This window comes from Numida meleagris, chromosome 19, assembly GCF_002078875.1.
Source record: "Numida meleagris isolate 19003 breed g44 Domestic line chromosome 19, NumMel1.0, whole genome shotgun sequence".
NCBI lineage: Eukaryota > Metazoa > Chordata > Aves > Galliformes > Numididae > Numida > Numida meleagris.
Genome location: NC_034427.1, coordinates 4,529,902 through 4,548,590, shown reverse-complemented (window position 1 = coordinate 4,548,590; position 18,689 = coordinate 4,529,902). Strand labels below are relative to the sequence as shown.

Below are 18,689 nucleotides of genomic sequence, written 5' to 3'. Positions count from 1 at the left end.
ATGGCCTTGGCTTCTAGAGCTAGAGCCTTGCTTAGTCCACATCATCCCATTAAAAACCATTTTGAAGCTTAGCATTTACCACAAAGGTTTTGGGGTAGGAACTCCAGCTGTGTACAGCTCCCAGCAGAGCCCGAGCGTGGCTGCGACTACTGCCTTGTGCTATCATACTAATGGGAAACAGCTAACACATTGGCTTCTTGCGTATTATCTTGAAATACCTGACCGAAGAAAAGGGATCTGAACTCAACTTCAAGAAAATTTGTTTGAAATATGAATATTTAATTAAAAAGAAAAAGCCAAATACAATACTTTTTTTCCAGCCCCTGCTGTTGTCTTTCTGCTCTGCCCATCTCTCTAGCACTGTGCAGCGCAGGAGCTGAGCATGCCCGCCCTGCCCCAGCCGCCCAGCCTGGCTGTTCACTAACACCCCTCTCCTGCTACAGAGGCACCTTTCCAGAGGGGAGGAAAAAAATCTATTTGCATCCAATCGACTGAGCGCCTTAAGTGCTGAAACTAGTAGAGCAAATGAGTTTATTAGATTATCATTGCGGAAGTTAATAAAGAATTAATTTCTCCTCATGTGACATCCAAAGGCAGTTATTTCTGCGGCCTGTCCATTTACACAAAGCCAAGAATTTGTCAAGTGTCAAACTCAATTCCCATGACCCAGGCCTCCTCAATAATTCTGGATTAGGAATACCCTTAAATGACATTACCAAAATTTTATTCCAAGATGCATTGAGCTCTGGGGACTACTCAGGAATTTCAGGTTAGTGAAGGTTATGCAGTCAGCAAAAGCTTGTTGGGGACAAGATCCGGAATGCAAGGATGCTGCGTGCAGTGCTCTGCCAGGGGAAGGCGGCGTGCAAGAGAGAAGCAGCAGATTTCCAAAAAGAGTCTTCTGTTCTGCTTCTCTCCCCTGGAAATGATACAAAGAGGGTTTATCTGCATTGCAATACAACCAGACAGCGGGATCTCCAGCGAAGGAAGCGCTGCAGGAGGAGCAGCATGGGTGCAGTGAGGAGGAGGAGGCAGAATAAAGTCATCAGCTGCTGCCCTGGGAATTGAGTGCCATAAAATGTCTTCCTAAATACTGAGTCAGGCATCACAGAAAAGGAAGGGAAACCTCGTCTTTGCTTTGCCGTGCTCAGTAGATTTACCTCTGCCCACAGACCACACTGGGAGGGCGCAGAGCTTCCCTTCAGACCTCTAAAAGGGAAATGCTGAAGGACGGGACTTATACACAGATTCTAAGTAACGGATGAAAGCAAGAAGGAAAAGAGATCCATTGACATCTCTCTGCCCAACAGAAAAAGAGAATCCTCTTGCATACATTGACATGATTGCGTTTCAAGGTTATATGAAAATTGGAAGCTCGATGGTAATCAGCAGGGAGAGGTGCCGAGCGCTGGACCCCTCTGGTGGGGATGACGGACAGTCTCTGGCATCGTTTTAATCATTATTAATTTTTCCTTTGAAGGAGTCACTCCATCATCTCAACAAATGAATTTCCTTCCCTCCCCTCCACCTCCTCCATGTCTTGCCTTCCTCCTCGTTGCCAGGACATTACAAATGCCTTCTGATTAACGCCAAAATGAATACGATCTTCAGCAGGAACCTGGCTCCGCAGCGTTCTGCACGCGGGGCAAAGCCTTGGCTGTGTTCTTCTGCTCTTTCAGCTCCATGCCAGTGCCCTCTGTGATGATGTGGGAGGCCACTGCGAGCAGAGCTGGGGAACAGGAGCAGGCACTTCCTACTGTGGATCTCAGGAAATAGCTCAACAATAAGTCATCGCCCAGAAGGGCTCCTGCAGTGTTGGGAGTGAGATGTGGTTTCACCTCAGCTGCCTCCGTGGCCTGACAAGTGTTTGGGGTGCAATGCTGTTTGCTTCCCAGGGCTGCCTAGAAGTTCGCTGACTAACCCAAGCACACAGTCTAGACTTCCTCGACTGTCCTGGGAAAAAGGCAGCATCCTCACAACCCGACTCATCTGCCCCGACATGCTCATGCAGACAGAAGGGTGAATCGTCCCTCAGAGCCTCCCAGCATCTCCCTGGATGACAGCAGCTGGTTCCCAGCCCAGGTGAGGTGCCCAGCCAGGATAAGCTGAGGCACTGAGCTCCCCTCCTGCCCACATCTCAGCCACACGAGTCCGCCTGAACCGCGTCCTGTCACAAACCCATGGGCTGCTTCCTGTAACAGCCTCGTAGAGAGCAAAAAGTGGAAGAAAAGGAAAAGCAGACATGATGCCCATAGCACCTGCGAAGCCTGGGTTTATGTGGTTGCTCACACATCACTGTTTGCTTCTGCTTAGCTTCAGCCAGGTGTAAGTTTGTGATTGAAAGTAATCATGTGTTGGATTGCTCTGATGAACTGGGATGGATGGGAACGTTTTTCCCACCACCTTCAGAGTTGCATGTAGCCACACAAGCATCTGAGATCAGAGAGATGACTCTTCCCTGCTGGAGAGGACGTGCTGTTCAAGCCCTCCTAAAAAGTCCAGGCTAGGAGGTTAAACGCAGCCTTGATTTCAAATGTTTCACCATCCAGGCAGGCTGGGATTGTCAGGCTTTCCTGAAAATCTCCTTAAATTCTGTGAAGAGGAAAATTATATTTGCCACAGTTTCTCCCCCCCAAAATCTTCAAGTCTTGTTCATCCTTGTTCCCACGTTTGCGATCAATTGCATTGCCCATGGAACCAGAGCCACGTGGCCTTGCATGGGGTTCTGTCTCACCTACAACAGCTCACCAAGAGGACCACAGAGTGAGTGCTCTGCTGTCTGAGCTGCACGGGGGTTCTTCACCTCCTCTGAACCACCTTCCACTCTATTCTCTTCTGCCTGGATTGGCCTAAGTTGGGCTGCATGGCATGAATGCAGAAATGCCTGTGTCGTGGAAAGGCACAGAAAAGATCATGAATGATTTCCACTGAACAGTTCCCATCTGAGTATCCTGAAAGTGAGAAAATCAAAGTGGATGACTGAAAAATAGTCAGAATGACACAAACTGCTGTGAAATCTCATGCCAGAGCAGCACTCCTGAAGTTTACCCTCTGCATAGGATGCTACGCACCTCGAGCCTCGCCTCCCAGGTGGGATCCTGGGCAGAGCGTTTTGGCAGCCTCCTGAGCTCCTTTCTGTGCTTGATTGTCCCTGAAAATGGAGTTACTCTAGAGCCACATATTTCTGGGATATAAATAGGGATCTCATGGATAACCTTTTCCTTTCTTCCAGGAGTCTCAAGAGAAGGCTTTGATTTAGAGCTTGGCCAGCCTCCTCCTGTTGCAACTCCTTAAATAATCTGATTCCTTCCTCTCTAAGCAGCACATTTCCTTACCTTTTAACATCCAACAAAGCCTTGCTGGCAGCACATATTCCGAAATTCCTTCCAGCCAGGAGCCTTCAGGATGGGAGTGTGGGTTGGAGCCCTGGGTCCAGCCTCACTGCCTTGGGCTGTGGCACTAGGGCAACATCTAAGGGCTGTGTTAATGAGAGGTTTGGCTGCTGGGATGGCTCTGGGGGGATAGCAGCAGCCCCTTGAGGGCTCACCCCATCCTGTGTGGCTGTGTGGGGTGGGAGCATCCTCAGGGAGCTTCTCTGCTCGCTGCCTTGGCTTGCCAAGGGCCCAGATGAATGACTGCCATATCCTGATCAAAAAGGCTCACCAACAGTTTTAGAGTGTTTAGTCCCCCTAGTTAAGATAAATTAGACAGGCTAATGAGACTGATTAGTCTTTAGCTGTGACCCTTGGCCTTTGGGATGTACTTTGAGCTAATAGAGAGAATGGGGATTATAGGCTGTGATGATGTGCTTGTGTTGGCCTTTTAAAGGAAAACACATTTATTGCTACTTAGAGGAAATTGATCTAATTGTGCTGGAAGCATTTCTACGGACTGAACACGGAATTTTTATTAAGTAGGTGACCCAGGTTCAGCCGGAATTGCCAGATTGGAAGCGGGCAGGAGATATTTCCAGGAGATCCCACCTGGCAGTCCCTCTGGCCGCCTCTCCAACTGATAACGACTTTCGCTCCTCCTGACTTTGATCTGCTGCTCTGTGCGTCAGGCGCCAGAGCTCTAGGAACTTGGACTGCAATCCCCAGGTCTCGTGGCTCTGCTCCAAGCCAACAAATCATCCAAAGCTGCCAGTTGTGTTTACACGTTGATGAAGGGTTCAACTATTTGATTCCCTTCTCCATCAGCAAAACAAAATGGTTCCCGTAGTTACAGGGATTCCTGGAGGCAAATGAGGAAACCATGGGGTGCATTTGAGAACAGCCTGAACTACAAGGTGCTCAGCAGCCTGTCCAGCTCTAATGATAGGGTTTGATTCATAGCCCAAAGCCACACATTTTCTGCTTCACACACGAAAGCAGAGACTGTGCTCCTGCAAGCTTTCTCCAATAATATCTATTGGACTGAGAGAAGATACTGCTTCTTCCTATAAGTCTTAACCCTATGGGCTCACGCTCTGGGAGGGTCTGCTACCCCCCTCCAATATATTCAGAAGATTTAGCTAATTTTCAGAGAGCACTGACACATGTGGGGAAGGCAGTTCTGGCTGGGGAGAACAATGCTGTAATGGGGGAATCTCTGCTCACATGAACTGTGTCTGGAACATTGCTAAAAGTTCTCAGAAAGGCTTCAGGCTTTTCTCAAGCCTTAGCAGGAGGTGCCAGTCAGCAAAATCCAGAAGAAACAAAGCCTTTCAAAAGCAAAACTTTTTCCTTATCAGAACATCCACTGCCTCTGGGCATGTTGGGATGCAGATCCACAGCTCTCACCAGCATGGGCATCACTGACACAAACTGCACGAGTTTTGGTGCAGAAAGCATCAGCAGCCACAGCAAAGTCCTATGAAACCACAGCACTCAGTCTGTGAGCTGTAACATGAGCTAAAAGCAGATGGTAAGGACTCATTTCATTTTGCTGAGCCTTCAGCTAGTTGTAAATCTCACTTGAAGTGCTGGCAATGGTAGAATCTCCCAGGGTTACGAGGCCATACCATGTTTCTCAGTATGTTTCTCAGAAAACAGTCTTTTCTGCACATATTCTTTGTTGGCCTCACTGTCACAATAGCGAGCAACAGGAGGAGGACCCACAGACATTCAGTTCATGAAGGGTAAGCTACCCGCTCCATCTTTATGTTCTTCATAGAATCACAGAACCTTTAAGGCTGGAGAAGATGTCTAAATCACCAAGTCCAACCCCACACCCACCCAACCGTGCCCACTGACCACATCCCCATGGGTCTTGAACAGCTCCAGGGATGCTGACCCCACCACCTCCCTGGTCAAAAGACTCTACAACTGTTTTCATTGTTGGTTTCTGTCGGTAGCCTCCACAGTATATCAAATACCACGTAAGCACTATGGAAATAGATTAACTAGAGAATTTACACTTGAGAATGCTGCCTTCCAAGGGATCTACAAAGACCAGGGAATTCCTCTTCTCATTCCTACTCTTCACTGCAGTGCAGATCCAGCAGCAGTCACTGGTTTACAGACAGGAAAATGCATGTCATCACTCAAGGTGGGATGCAAAGAGAGCTCCAAGTCTGCATTCAGAGGTCTCTCTTTTAATAGAATATAATTACTGCAGATTGCCATTTGGCCAGGTCAACAGCACTGATGTGTTTAATCTATGGTGAAAAATGGCACCTTTACTGTGCATTACTGGAACGATCACGAGCCCGGTCCTGGATCAAGGCTACACAGTAGGTGCTGTGTCAGCAGAGGGGGGAAGTGAAGCCCTTATCAGTGGATGAGAAGACATCTCTGGGGGAGGTGAGTATGCAGCCCCTTCCGCAGGCAGATGATCATCATACTGCAATTTGAGGGGCAAATCCCACATCGTGATCCCCTTGGATGCGTTTTCTTGACTAAACCAGAGCTCAGTCTTTGCTGACAATCAGTTTCCAGAGCTCCCCAGATACTATTCCTACGGAAATGGCAGCTAAAACTGCTGTGAAAGAATAAAAAAAAAAAACAATCCCCAAACTGAAACCCAACCACCAAGAGCCATATCACAATCACACAAAGGCAAACTAAAATAAACCAAACAATACATGAATTGGAGACCTTCAGGACAAATTAATGGACCTGTGCTGAGAGAGCCGTGCTGTTCCCAGTGAACACAGTGCCTGGCCTTCTGGTTTCTGCAGCCTGGATTTATGCACTATTTTGTTCTGGAGATCTGGAGGATTTCTCAGAGTGCTGATGGCTGTGCAGTGCTGTCTGGTGCCTGATCTCAACAGGAGCAACAGCATCCGCTCCTGGAGGAGGAGGAGAGCTTACCAGCAGAAAAGGCAAAGCCAGAGCCATCTGGATGAGCTGTGCTCTGCAGCAGCTTGTTGATGGGTATGTTACCATCACAAGACAGCCTGTGGCTTTGTGGCAGCATTGCCTGAAATCCAAATGTTGCTACCAGCCATGCAAATCACTGAAGGAGCTTAAAAGAAAGCAGAGTGTGTCTATCTTGGATGGTGGGGCTGCCTGCTGGCATGCAGTCCTGTCCTCTCCCCCCCCCATAGAACCAAGCTGAGTGGGTAACTGTCTGCCAACAGCTTCATCTCCACCACGGAGAGATGCTCTCTTTGCATCTGACTCTAGAGGGAACCAAAGAGAGTTTGGAGTGCCCATCCCTCTGGGGAGCTTCCTTCCATCTCAGTAATATCCTAATGATTTTCTTCATTTCACCAAAGCACTTGTTCTATAGAAGATCTAGCACGCTCTTTTATTCACATAAAATCACACAAAAAAGGGTAAATCCCAAGCTTGTTCTTGCAGCTTGCAACCTAAGTGAACCCACGTGAAAAAGAATCTGTTTTATTATATGCAACTCCTTCCCCTCTGACATCACCTAGCCATTAGCCAGGATGATCCTTGGCACTTTCTGTACTCAGGCATCTTGCAGTAAATAGTCTTATCACTCGTTTACAGCCATAGAAATCGAGGTCTGACTCAAACAAGGTCAAAGGGGATCCATGGTGCTGAGAGCACAGGAGACCTTCCCTGTCTCTGTACTGGTCCCACTTTGCTGATCAAAGGTTTGAGCCACAGCCCTGAAGTTAATGGAAGGTCTCCTAAGCACCCAGAGATCTCTATATAATGCTCTGTCGTATGCGATAAGTCCTGAACTTTGCTTCACTTTTCCATGAAAAGTTCTCAGATGTGGAGTAACCAGAGAACAGAAGTAGCAGCAGATCCTCAGCCAGCTTGGACTTGGAGCTGTGGCCATTTCTACCAGCTGCAGATGCATCTGGGGTCTGAAGTGAGAAGGGCTGTTCATGAGCAAGGATACCTGTGAACATCAGCTGCAAGGAGCAAGTCACTTAGCAAATAGCTCCCAGCGTTTTGAGTAGGAACCTTCTTGTCTTTCATTAAAGACATTTCTTCTCACATTTAAGTGAGAACTTTTGTATTTGGGTCATGCAAAGTTTCAGGAACTTTTGATCAACAAGCTTCAGTTTTGGATCAACTGTTGGGACCAAATAACAAAAGAGAACCATTCAGTGTTTCTTTTTAATCTTTCAAAATAAACAGATCTCTCAGCTCAAATTAACTTGGCATTTCAAAATATCCTTCCTGTTTCTTATGCTCCAGGCTGAACTGAATTGCTTCACCTGGCCAAAAAACAGACCAATGTTGGCATTTTAGAGTTTAGAAACAAAAATGTGAGGTGACCAAATCAGGCAGCCTTCCTTTGGCCTCTACACTTTCTTCATCCTCTTTTTGAGGGAACGGCCACGGAGCAGAACACCCAGCAGAGCTGGCTGGCTCCATACCCCAGGTCTCTGGGGGATCTGCCTGGTTATAAGAGCCACGATCCCACTGCCATCACAGACATGTCACATCACACCATCGGGGGACATGACCAAACTGGATGCTCAAGAAATCTGACATTAGCAGCTAGCATTTCTTTCTCCATTGTGATGTCAGAGAATTTTCTTGGCTCCAAAGTGCAGTTATTTTCTATAATCCAGACCATGGTAAGTGTGCCTGGTACCCCTGCTGTGAAAATTCAAGAGAACTGTCCTAGGTTCTTCTTCTCTCATAACTTCCTCCTGCACTTAATGGCCTCTGCTACCATCCTTCTAACTTGAGATTTATCAGAGCAAGAAGATGACCTTCACAGCATCCACCATTTAGAATGGCAGCAGGCAAAGAACAGCCTCCAGTTGCCAGTAAATCTAACGGAGCTACATTGGGTTTTATGTTGCTTGAAATCCTTGCATCACTGCCCATGAGCCAGAGAAGGGGGAAAAAAAAAAAAAAAGGCAAAATTACATGCTACTGATTTCAGTGAGAACTGGTCACTTCTCTGCTCTTCATTGGCATCACTGATTTAGAGTTAATGCAGGTTGGGTGCCATCCAAGGCTGGGAGATTTGAAGCTGTCCAATATCCTCTGACAATCAGAGGGATTTGGGTGCTCAACTGCAGTTTGCAGATATACCTGTGCATGGAAATCAGAAGCATCACCTTTGGCTTCAGGAATACAAAATATCAACATGAGACATTGCATGCACATGAAGCCTTGGGCCCTAAAGTGAGGCTATGTCCTACAGTTTCCAAGAATCCTTTAAGGTGGAATTGCCTGGGATACAATAATTTCTCAACAATTAATTCTTCAAAACAATTTGGGAAATTTTGTCACTGAAAAAGCTTAATTATTGGCAGAGAACAGAGAAAGGATGCAACTCTGTAAAACCTGGAGTACGTGTAACTCCTCAAAAGGTCATTTGAGTGACAAGATCCTAAAATGGGATTTGAGGATGATCAGGATCTCCAGAATTGGAACACAAAGGCTATAAGAGAAAGTTGAACTGAAATGTTCGCATGCAATCCCCTGTGCTGAGCAGGAATGCCTCTGGATATAATCCTTATGGAATATTGACTCAATCATACTCCAGTGATTAAAATTACACATCCTTAGGCCCTTGGTTGGAGGCCCAGTTTTGCCAGGTACCTTATAAAAACAACTATACACTTGCCAGCTGTTTCTCTAGGAGGATTCTGCTCCCCAAACAATCAAACTTTTGTGCCACTGTATCAGAAAAGGCACAAATCTTCACATGAAGATACATAGGTCAACACTGGCCTTCGCACTGAGCTTTGGCCAAGCAGCCATTCTGTGAGCAGGGGAGGAGCCATTTCCAGTTGTATGCATTTCAATCCATGGCACTTCATTAAGGACTGCAGGAAGAAATGATCAAACACACATAAATAAACCGAGTGGCTGGCGTAACGCAGGCTGCATTGGGGTGGTTCTGTGCTACTGTATTTCTGCATCCAGTCACTGGAGGGAAAATGAGATATTTTAAGTCAAAAATAGAGTATGTGGTCTGTTCAGTATAAAGCCACACTGGGAATTTGAATTGTGAAGGGCTGAATGAAGGCAGCAGGTGACACTAGAACATAGAGCCAAGCCATGCTTGGGCCATGCTCTCCATGAAGATGATGCTTTGAGTGATTCCGGAATCCCAAGGCTTCAACTAATTCCTACTTGTGTTGCTTGTATTTTTGCTGGCTGTCTTTTCCACTTCTCCCTCTCAGATTACTAGGGCAGGTGACAAGGAAACATGGAACAGCCACCCAATCAAATTACAGAACATTAAAAAGGTCAAGCGCCTACAGGTTGTGCTCACACCATGAGCAGGAATCAGATTTCCTGGTGTCTCAGACAGCGTTAACCAGATAAGCAAATGGGAGCTTGTAAGTCTAAAAGCAGGAGTAATTTGCCAGTGGATTTTTTTTTCCCCCCTAAAGAAAAGTGTGTGAGGATTAGATTTCCTTGAAATTTCTGCCTTGTGGGTGAAAGCAGTCTGAGTGGACTTCTGTGCTTTTCCCTGCCCATTGTGATTGAGGGATCACGTGTATGGTAGTTTCTGTAGAAGTGATGGTGCTGTAGGGGGATGGGAGAGGAGCAGTAAATAAAGGGAGTAATTGTCACTGGAAAATATTACTTGTAGGTGCCTTCCTCAGGCAGAGTATGGAGGAGGTGGGACAACTGCAGGCCTGACAGATGCTGCTCTGATGGTCCCTGCCACCCAGGAGACATTGCAGCCATACCATTATCCACAAAGACTCTCCCTTTTTAGATGAAAGGGTGGTGAGAAGAAGTCCCAGGTACTGTAATGATCAAAGCAATCTAGCAAAAGCCTCAGAGAGTAACATGCCTTAACATCATGGAAAGCACAGCAATGACAGCAGAGTGACAAGACCCCAACCTGCAGCAAGCAAGGATTTGCTGAAATGCAACAGCTGGGAGCACAGAAATAAAGGAAAGAAGCTGCATACCTTCAGAACACCTCAGCTATGAATGGATCTCCAACAAGATGCCTTTGCCTCCACCACCATCCCTTAAATGACGTCTGGGAAGGGGTGGATCCCAGCTCCACTCGCTCTGGTCACTCAGGTACATTGCATGCACCTGATCTCCCCTCGGTTGGCCCTGCCTTCCCACCAGGTGCTCCATCACTGCTTCAAGCTGTGACTTCGCATTTCTGCTACAATGTCCTTACTGAATGGGCCTTCTCTTCAGGCACCATCCAACCAAACATTTGGACAGAGATTTTCAAAGTCGCAGTTGGAAGTTCAGACATTTTGTTGACATTGGCCGTGAGTAGCACTTGTCAAACCACAGGTGACATCCTGCTCTGCAGTCCTTGATGCCCTGTTTCTTATTGGCCATGGCCGTCAGCTCTTTCTCAGAGGTTTTGCTTCCACTTTACCCTGGGATCAGTGTTCAAAGCAGTGGAGAACAGACTGAACAGAAAAGCTCCTTTCTCTGCAGTCTCCATTTTCATCCATTCTTTCTGGATGTGATGCTTGGGATTTGAAGGGCTGTTACATTTCACAGGAGCAACTTTCATTTTGGGCGATAGCAGCCCTAGAAGCACCAAGTAAACGAAGCCCTGTCACCTTGGCAAGTCAACATTTCCATCTCCCCCTTCATTATTTATTTATTTATGGTTCCTGAAAGCTATTTCCCAAATTCTCCTCCCTCGCCTTCCTCCCCCTACTTTGTTTTAATGAATTGCGGATTGAATTCCAGAGCACACGCGTGAGGCAGAGATGATGAAGCACCCAGGCTGATGGCAGTCCTGTAAATGCTACGGCGGCTTCCAAAGAGTTAATTCATTACAGTCCATTGTCCAGTCGACTTTGTAGCTAGCAGCAGATTGGAGCCGACTTGAAATGCTGAAGTGGGAATGAAAAATGAGCAAAGCCTTGGTGTGCATTAAATATTTAATATTCTCTCAGTGGGAGGTGTCAGGAAAAGGACCATATAATAAATACTACGAGAGACAATTCCATCACTGAACTCGTCTGTTAATGACCTCATTTGCTTTGACAGAAACATTACAGATGCAGCCTCTTTGCTTCTGTGGCCCTATTAAGCAGACCACATTCCAGTTGGAGAGCAAATTCCTGCTTCAGCGGCGCGGAGGAGTGGGTTGGGGCAATCATTGTCTCCTTCTGTCTCTTGGTCTCCTCCTGCTCTCTGGATCTGGGGCATTCAGAAGGAATTTTGTGTGGCATGAAAGGTATTTGCGGTAGCTGCATGATTCTGGCAAGGAGACTGGAACTTTATCGTATTAACTGGAATACATGAACTCTAGAAAAAGCTACTTCTGCAGAGGATCTGAGCACCTCCCACCATCTTCTCTAAGCTGGGAGATGTGGTGCAGACCATCTCCTGCTTAATTCCCCAAAGACTTCTCATGGCAAGGACAATGGGGTCCTCAGGGGGATCTCCATGGCCTCCTCCTGATGCATGCTTCCCATTTGAGTCCCACCATGTTCCTGGGGCACCTGTGGTCAGATCACAGGGTTTTCTAGCCCATACTGTGGTTTGCAGCTCTGTTGGTCACACAGAGGCTGATGTTCTGCCTTAATATCACAATTACAGGATTTTGGCTTCAGTCAAAGTGGAGAAAGTGCTCCTGATGGATAGAGCGGAGATGGACAAGCTCCAGCTGATGAACAAGCTCCAATCCCTTCTCCAAAGCACTGAGAGTCCCCAGTGAGAGCAGCTTGCTATCTCTTGCCCACTATTTGTTTCTGAAGGGTCCTCAAAGGTATTTCATCTGTCCGTTTCACACCTGAATGTATTTACATCCAGTTTGTGCACAACCAATCTTTTCTCAGCTTCTCCTTACAATTTAACTAATTCCCTTCCTGCCAGGGCAGGTAGACCCTGTAGAGCTTTTTAGAGCTCTCAGACCCTTGCTGGCCTGGTTAACAGAACCAACCTGCTCACATCTCTCTACACAAGTTCTCAAGGGCCCTCAGCATCTCTCCTTTAAGGCCTTGCACAGATTGCAAGTCATCGGCAAATAATCTTCCTGCTTTTGCCTGGTCTCTTATTTCCTCCTGTTTTATACCATGAGTGGGGCAGCCTGATCTGGTGGGGAGCAACCATCCCATGGCAGCGGATGGAGCTGGGGGGCTGTAAGGTCCCTTCCAACCCAACCATTCTGTGATTTTGTATTAAAAGTTGTAAGGGATTGTGATGTTATGACAGGAGCCTTAGAGACCCTTTGTAGTACCGCAGCCTGGACACCTGAGCTGCTATCAGGGGACTCCAGAATACAAGCTCAGCTGCCAGCCCCATTGCTTAGTATTTGCTTTTTGGGATGGATCGTGGCCTGGTGGCCTTCCCCTTCACTCACATGCCCTGATGCCAGGGCCTGGGGCAGCAGGGTGCTGAAAGCAAACACAGAACCACAGAACCGTAGGGGGTGGAAGGGACCTCTGGAGATCATCTCGCCCAGCCCCCTGTTAAGCAGGGACACTACAGAAGCTAGGGAGAGAGAAGGGGGAAAAGGCCGGTGGTGATGGGAAGGGAACGTGTCCCACGCTGTGTGGGCTGCGGCGAATACTGCATTCAGAGCATTACAACAAGGCAGTTGTTTGTAGTGCTGGCTCCGTGCAGCGGGGAGATAAGGTTCTGCCTTTGTATCAGAAGCAGCTGCAAAGAGGCAAAAAGGTCTTAGAACAAGAAATTGGTTCGTTTGAATTCTCTTCTTTCTCTTTGCCTCCTTCAAGGTACAGCACACTCCCAGTGCTCATACCCCACAGCAGTACCCTGGTACATGCATGTGGCCCATGGCTATGGCAATAAGACAATAACAGGGTAGAAGATGCTTGGTAAGACGGCACAAAGCCTCTATCCTGTATCCAGCATGGGGAGATGGTGCAGGTATCCAAAGCACTCTGTCAGGCTGGGCCGTGATTCACTGGCAGGAGGGGTTCAAATGGCCCTGGGCAGGCAGCCCTGGGCACAGCACAGCTGCTGAGTGCTGGGCTCGACAGCCTTAATGATGTTCTTTTAATGGAGCTTTTTATAAGTGCAGGATATAATATACAGTGCATGTCCTGCCTGCCTAGAATAGCTTTAAATAATGACTCAGGTGTATGCTCTGGCGTATGGAACCATTTCACCATCGTGCACAGACACTCAGCCACCTTCAAATGCTGCTGAACTACACTTTAAGGTTTAGACTTGTGCTTAAAGAATTAACACCTGCTTGGTAAAGAAGTACCTGTCTTCGTTTCTCCGGAGGTGGGCAGTTCCCATGCAGGCAGTTTCTCTGGGGCTCAGTGTTGGCCATACAAATTGTTTGTAAACTCAGGACAGGCTGTGAGCATTTCTCGGTGCTGTTCCTGCCTGGAGGAATGGAGCTCAGCGTGAGGGTGGAAGGAGGAGGAAGCCAAGCAGCAGGGAAGGAGAAGGAGCAGCCCTCGTGGCCCAGCGGGCACCCAGCACTGCGCTCTGGAGCTGGCGATGCTGCGGATGCTCCAGCCCTGCTGGCAATGTCCCATCTCATGGGGCTGATTTAGGGAGGTCACCTGTCACTTGGGTAAAGGTCACCCGAGGTCCGTGCTGTGGACAGTCCCCACGTTCCCGGGATGTCACATAATCATTTTATTTTACATCACCTCGGTCCTGCCAGAGGAGGGAGGAGGAGAGGGAAGACTGCGAGGTCAGCAGCATCTTTATGGATGGCAGAGTGAATGCGAGGTGAAAGGCATCGTTGCTTTTGCCTCCCCAATAAACCCCTTTTCTCTGCCTGAACGGAAGCGGCGAGGAGATGCTCAGCTAATTTATATTAATTCAACTCCATTAATGATGAGATATCATCTCTTCCCTCAGCAGGAGAACCATCAAAAGGATTTAACACTGAGCTGCTCCTTTGACAGCCCCGCATTACAGCCTGCAGCCATGCCACAGCCGGGCTCAGCCCTTCCCTGGTTCATAACAAGAGGTGAGCTCTGGCCGTTAGTGTTATTTGGGGGTGACTCCTTGTGCAAACCTCAGCATCACTCAGAGATCTCCACGGGAAAGGAGGGACACCCTATGCCCACAGAGCGGTGATGTGCAGGGGACGCGTTAAGTGGCAAGAAGCCACATGTTGTGTGAGTTGCTGCCCACTCACCGAAGCAGCTCTGGGGATCAACATGGCATTTTGGAGGGGATATGGGCAAGGTTGGTGCCTGGGAGGGCCTTCTGTCCCACTGCCCTCAGCAATGGCAGCAGTGCCTGGGCCACCAGCAATGTCGCTCCAGCAGCCAGCACCACGGGCTCCTTGCTCCATGCATCATCCTGCAGGATGGGCGGGCAGCATCACACCCTGCTGTGCCAGGCGGGATTAAACTCCCCACTGGGTCAGGGTCACTGCTGTCACACAGCAGACAACATTTCGGGCTCACATGTGCCCCCACCCGTACCGCAGCAGTGGGCAACAGGACTTGGTGCTGGTCACGTAATTTAATTTCTCTCCTTGCTTCTGGCTGATAGTGTTAAACTCCCGGCCTCTGAAACACACATACAAATCTTGGTGGTTTCTTTTTTTTTCTTTTTTTCCCCTTTTCTTATATTTTTTTTTAAATATTTTTTTATATTAACATATTTCCTTTTGAAACGGTGTGAGGCTTTTCTCAAAACTAATGGATTTTTTCCTCCCCTTGTCTGGGCCAAATGTATTCAAATCTTAACTCAGTTAAGTCAGAAGATTCCTATCGTCTCAGCAGGGAATCCCACCCTTTATTCCACAAATCAGCATCCTTTTTATTTGACTTTCTGATCTCCAAAGGAAAAGGGATGCTTTTTTATTTTTTTCAGATTTTTTTTTTTTAGTTTAACTCTGACGTTGATGTTGCAATGCTCTTTGATAGCCAAGAACACAAGGACTGACTTCAGGAGCAGCTGAAACTTCATCAGGAACCGAAGCATAAAAAAAGAAGGGATGGGGAGTGGGGAATGGCAGAAAGTGATACTGTTGAAACAGCCCTTTGAAATTTCCCAAATGATGTTTGATCTGTGGGTCCCTTAAAGCCGCTGCAATACGTTCAGTATCAAACCGATATGTTTCATGGGGGAGGGACGAGAAGGGTCTTAATATTTTTTTTTGGTGACGCTTAGAAGAAATAAGTTTAATTTTAACCTGTATGACTCCACCTGGGTGTTTTTTTAACATACATTTATCTGGCATTCGGTAGGATCCTTTAATCATTTTTTTTTTCCTGGTTTGCTTGAATATGCCTTTATTTCAAAGGAACAGCAAAAAAGACACAAGGGACCAAAAGCTGAGGAACAGATTACTTCTGTTACATGTGCTCGTCCTCCCTTACCCACCCCCGAAATACCGAGCTGCTGGAAATGAAAACATGAAATGGAAACCCTTAGAAGAGAAGCAGGAAGGGCCCAATTCCCCCCTCGGGAAGCCCAGTGCAGCTGCAGCGACTGCTGCCCGCTTGGGTTTTCAGACCCATCCAGGTCAGCAGAAACCTATCTGAGAATCTGATCTTTTCAGAAGGCAGCAATTGGAGCGGGCCGGCTCCTCTGCCCGCTGTACTTGCACCCCTCACCCCCATCCCTTGCCCCTGCAGAAAACACCACCACCGACCACTGGGGCTGGATAGGGAGGAGCATGCTTGCTTCTCCTGCAACTAACTGCATATGCAGATGACATGTTTCCACTGAGGGTTTGCAGAAAGAGAATGCTGCTGCTGCCCAAGCTCTCTGCTTAGCTGGTGGGTTTTGTGCAGATTGCATGGATTGAGTCCCAGCCCGATGTCTGTGACCAGCACCGTGCAGACTCGCCCGGTTTGCAGGCACTGGCAGGGCACGGGGGCCGAGGGATGGCACGAAGCCTCTGATAGACAGCACGCAGTGTGATGTGTTTTCCTCCTCCACTTGGTGACTTCAGGTGGACGGGGCTGCTGCTGTGAGGTGGTTAATGACCGCCGTGCCTCACTGCAGGCGTGCACCTTGTTGTGTAAGATGGACCATCTCCTTTGCACAGCACGTGCCAGGTCCCACACGCAGCTTAGTGACAAGAGCGGCCGCAGCATCCCTGCAGACCGGATCAGTTGCTGTTAAATGCACAGGTTTAAGGCTCCCTCCCTTAATGGCATGCTGACATTTGCAGAGCAGAGCCTGGGACCTGGGTTCCTTGCTGTCTGCCCCAGGGCAGTGCTGAAGCCCAGTGCAGCTGCACTCAGAGGGGAGGTGCAGAGCCCACATCTGCAGCACCTGCCTTCATTCCCAGCCTGCCCAGTGCATCAACTGCTGCTGGGAGAGCCCAGGGAGGAGCAGGCACACATCTGTCTGCCTGCCGAGATGCTGGGAGCTGTCACCTCTGACACCACCCACACACTGTGAGCACTGAAAAAAGAATGAGATAGATTATTTAGATCTGCTTGTCTGCCTCCAGCAGTGGGGTCGTGCACACAGCTTGCTCTCCACTGGACTTTGCCCACAGAGAGTTGTAGCGGAGGAACTTGTTAATGCTAAAATGGAAGTGTGCATTTCTGCACAAGCAGATCTGGACCTCTCTTTGAGGCAGAAGGTTTTCTCCTGCTCTTGTCTTGCACAGCTCAGGAAAGAGGAAAGGTTCCCATTGCTAAGCCAGGTCCAGGCCAATTTTGGCTCTTTAGGTGAGCTGTGAAAAGAGCGGGCTAGGGGAGATGGATGCATCTTCTAAATGCAGTTGCATGCAGGAAGAAAACTATTCAGGCACTAATTCTTTCTAAGAATAGCAATGTATGGTATGCACAGATGTTACAAAGCAGGATGGGAGTTGCTGGGATCAGCCTGAAACCACAGTGGTATTTGGGAGATTTAATGTCTTAAGTCACGGGGAAGACAAACATTTAAACCGGGCACTTCCTAGAGAAGCGCCCCAATTAGGAGCCATTGCACAACCCTCTGTGGTGTCAGAACAGAGCGTGTTTCCCAACCCTGCGGTTGTGAAAGGCCCTGTGGACATTTCTGGTAGTCCTGAGGCTGCATAACAGGGTCAGTTCCATGGGGGGAAGTGGCACTGCTGCAGCTTTTAGAGAGGTAATGGCCTTAAGTTCTGGCTGGGGTGGTTCAGGTTGGATATTGGAAACATTTCTTCTCCAAACGAGTGGTGATGCACTGGCACAAGCTGCCCAGGGAGGTGGTGAGGTCACCATCCCTGGAGGTGTTGTTCTTGAACACCTGGAGGTGTTGGAGAACCGTGGGGATGTGGCACTGAGGGACGTGGTCAGCAGTTGGACTGGATGATCTTGGAGGTCTTTTCCAACCTTCATGATGATATGACTCTATGACTATATCACCCCATTCCGAGCTCACCCAATGGCCCAGGTTATTCTCATCTACCAAAACCGTGAGCAATAGTATCACAGGGAGAGATTATGGTAGAGAAATAAATAAAAAAAAGTCAAATTTATGAAGCAACCCTTTCAAAGCGTTAAACCATTCATAGCTTTATGACTACATATTAATCTGCTCTCATTTATTGCTTTGTAAGGCTATTTTGACAAAAGTTAATTATCAAGACTGCTAAATGCTTTTAAAGCATTGATTGGGGGAATTATTACATCACGGTGATAGACACAGTGTGTTAAGATGGATTGTAAGGCTCGGACCATCTGAAATTTCCCCCCTTTTAATTGGATCGATCCCCAGAATAAACGAAGTTTAATTGAATTTTGAGGAAAATTGAGCAGTTGTTTTCAAGTCTCTGTCAATACGCATTATTTCAATTACATGATGATAAGCATGGAGAGAGTTTGCAAACAGCCTGCACGGAGGCGGAGGCTGCAAACCAGAGGGGCTCCCAATTCTACTTTCTTTTTCCAGGACGAACCACATTTCCCAAAAGCAAATCAGCAAGGGCAGGGCCCTGCTCCTGCAATGCAGCCCAGGAAAACATTTCAGAGAAAATTACCACCTGCAACCACTTTCCTTGCTGTCTTCATCTCCAGGCTGGCACTCCTTCCTCAGCCTTCCCATAGGCTCCTACAGAGCAGGACTGTTTTTTTTTTTTTTTTGTGCTAAACCCAAGCGTTCTGTTCAAAAAGCTCAATATGTCTTGAAAACGTTGACCAAGATGCTTTGGCTCAGAAAGTTTTGTTGCAAGGAAGGTGAGATGCAATCGTCTCTTGCTGGCTATCCTGCTCCACTCCAAAGCACATCTCCACTGGTGGTGCTGGTGGAGATATGTGGAAGTTGAGGGCTGTAGTTAGCGTTCAAAATGGATTCCTTTTGAGGCCAGTGACCACTTTTTGGGGCTGGGGAGAAAGACAGTTTCACTACCTACCCCCAGCATGGCAGCACCAAGAGGCGGCGAGCTCCCCATAGAGTAGGGCATCCCTTTCTAACAGCAACAAATGCCACAGCTTGGGAGCTCGT

At 47.8% G+C, this 18,689-nt stretch overlaps 1 long non-coding RNA gene across 1 annotated transcript; it reads right to left on the bottom strand.

Annotated features, from left to right (window-relative positions):
- LOC110408440 lies at positions 335 to 11,063 on the bottom strand. The gene is made up of 3 exons (XR_002444346.1): positions 10,298 to 11,063; positions 2,735 to 2,884; positions 335 to 2,592 (listed from the first exon to the last, which is right to left on the bottom strand). It is a non-coding gene; the product is annotated as an uncharacterized LOC110408440 (long non-coding RNA).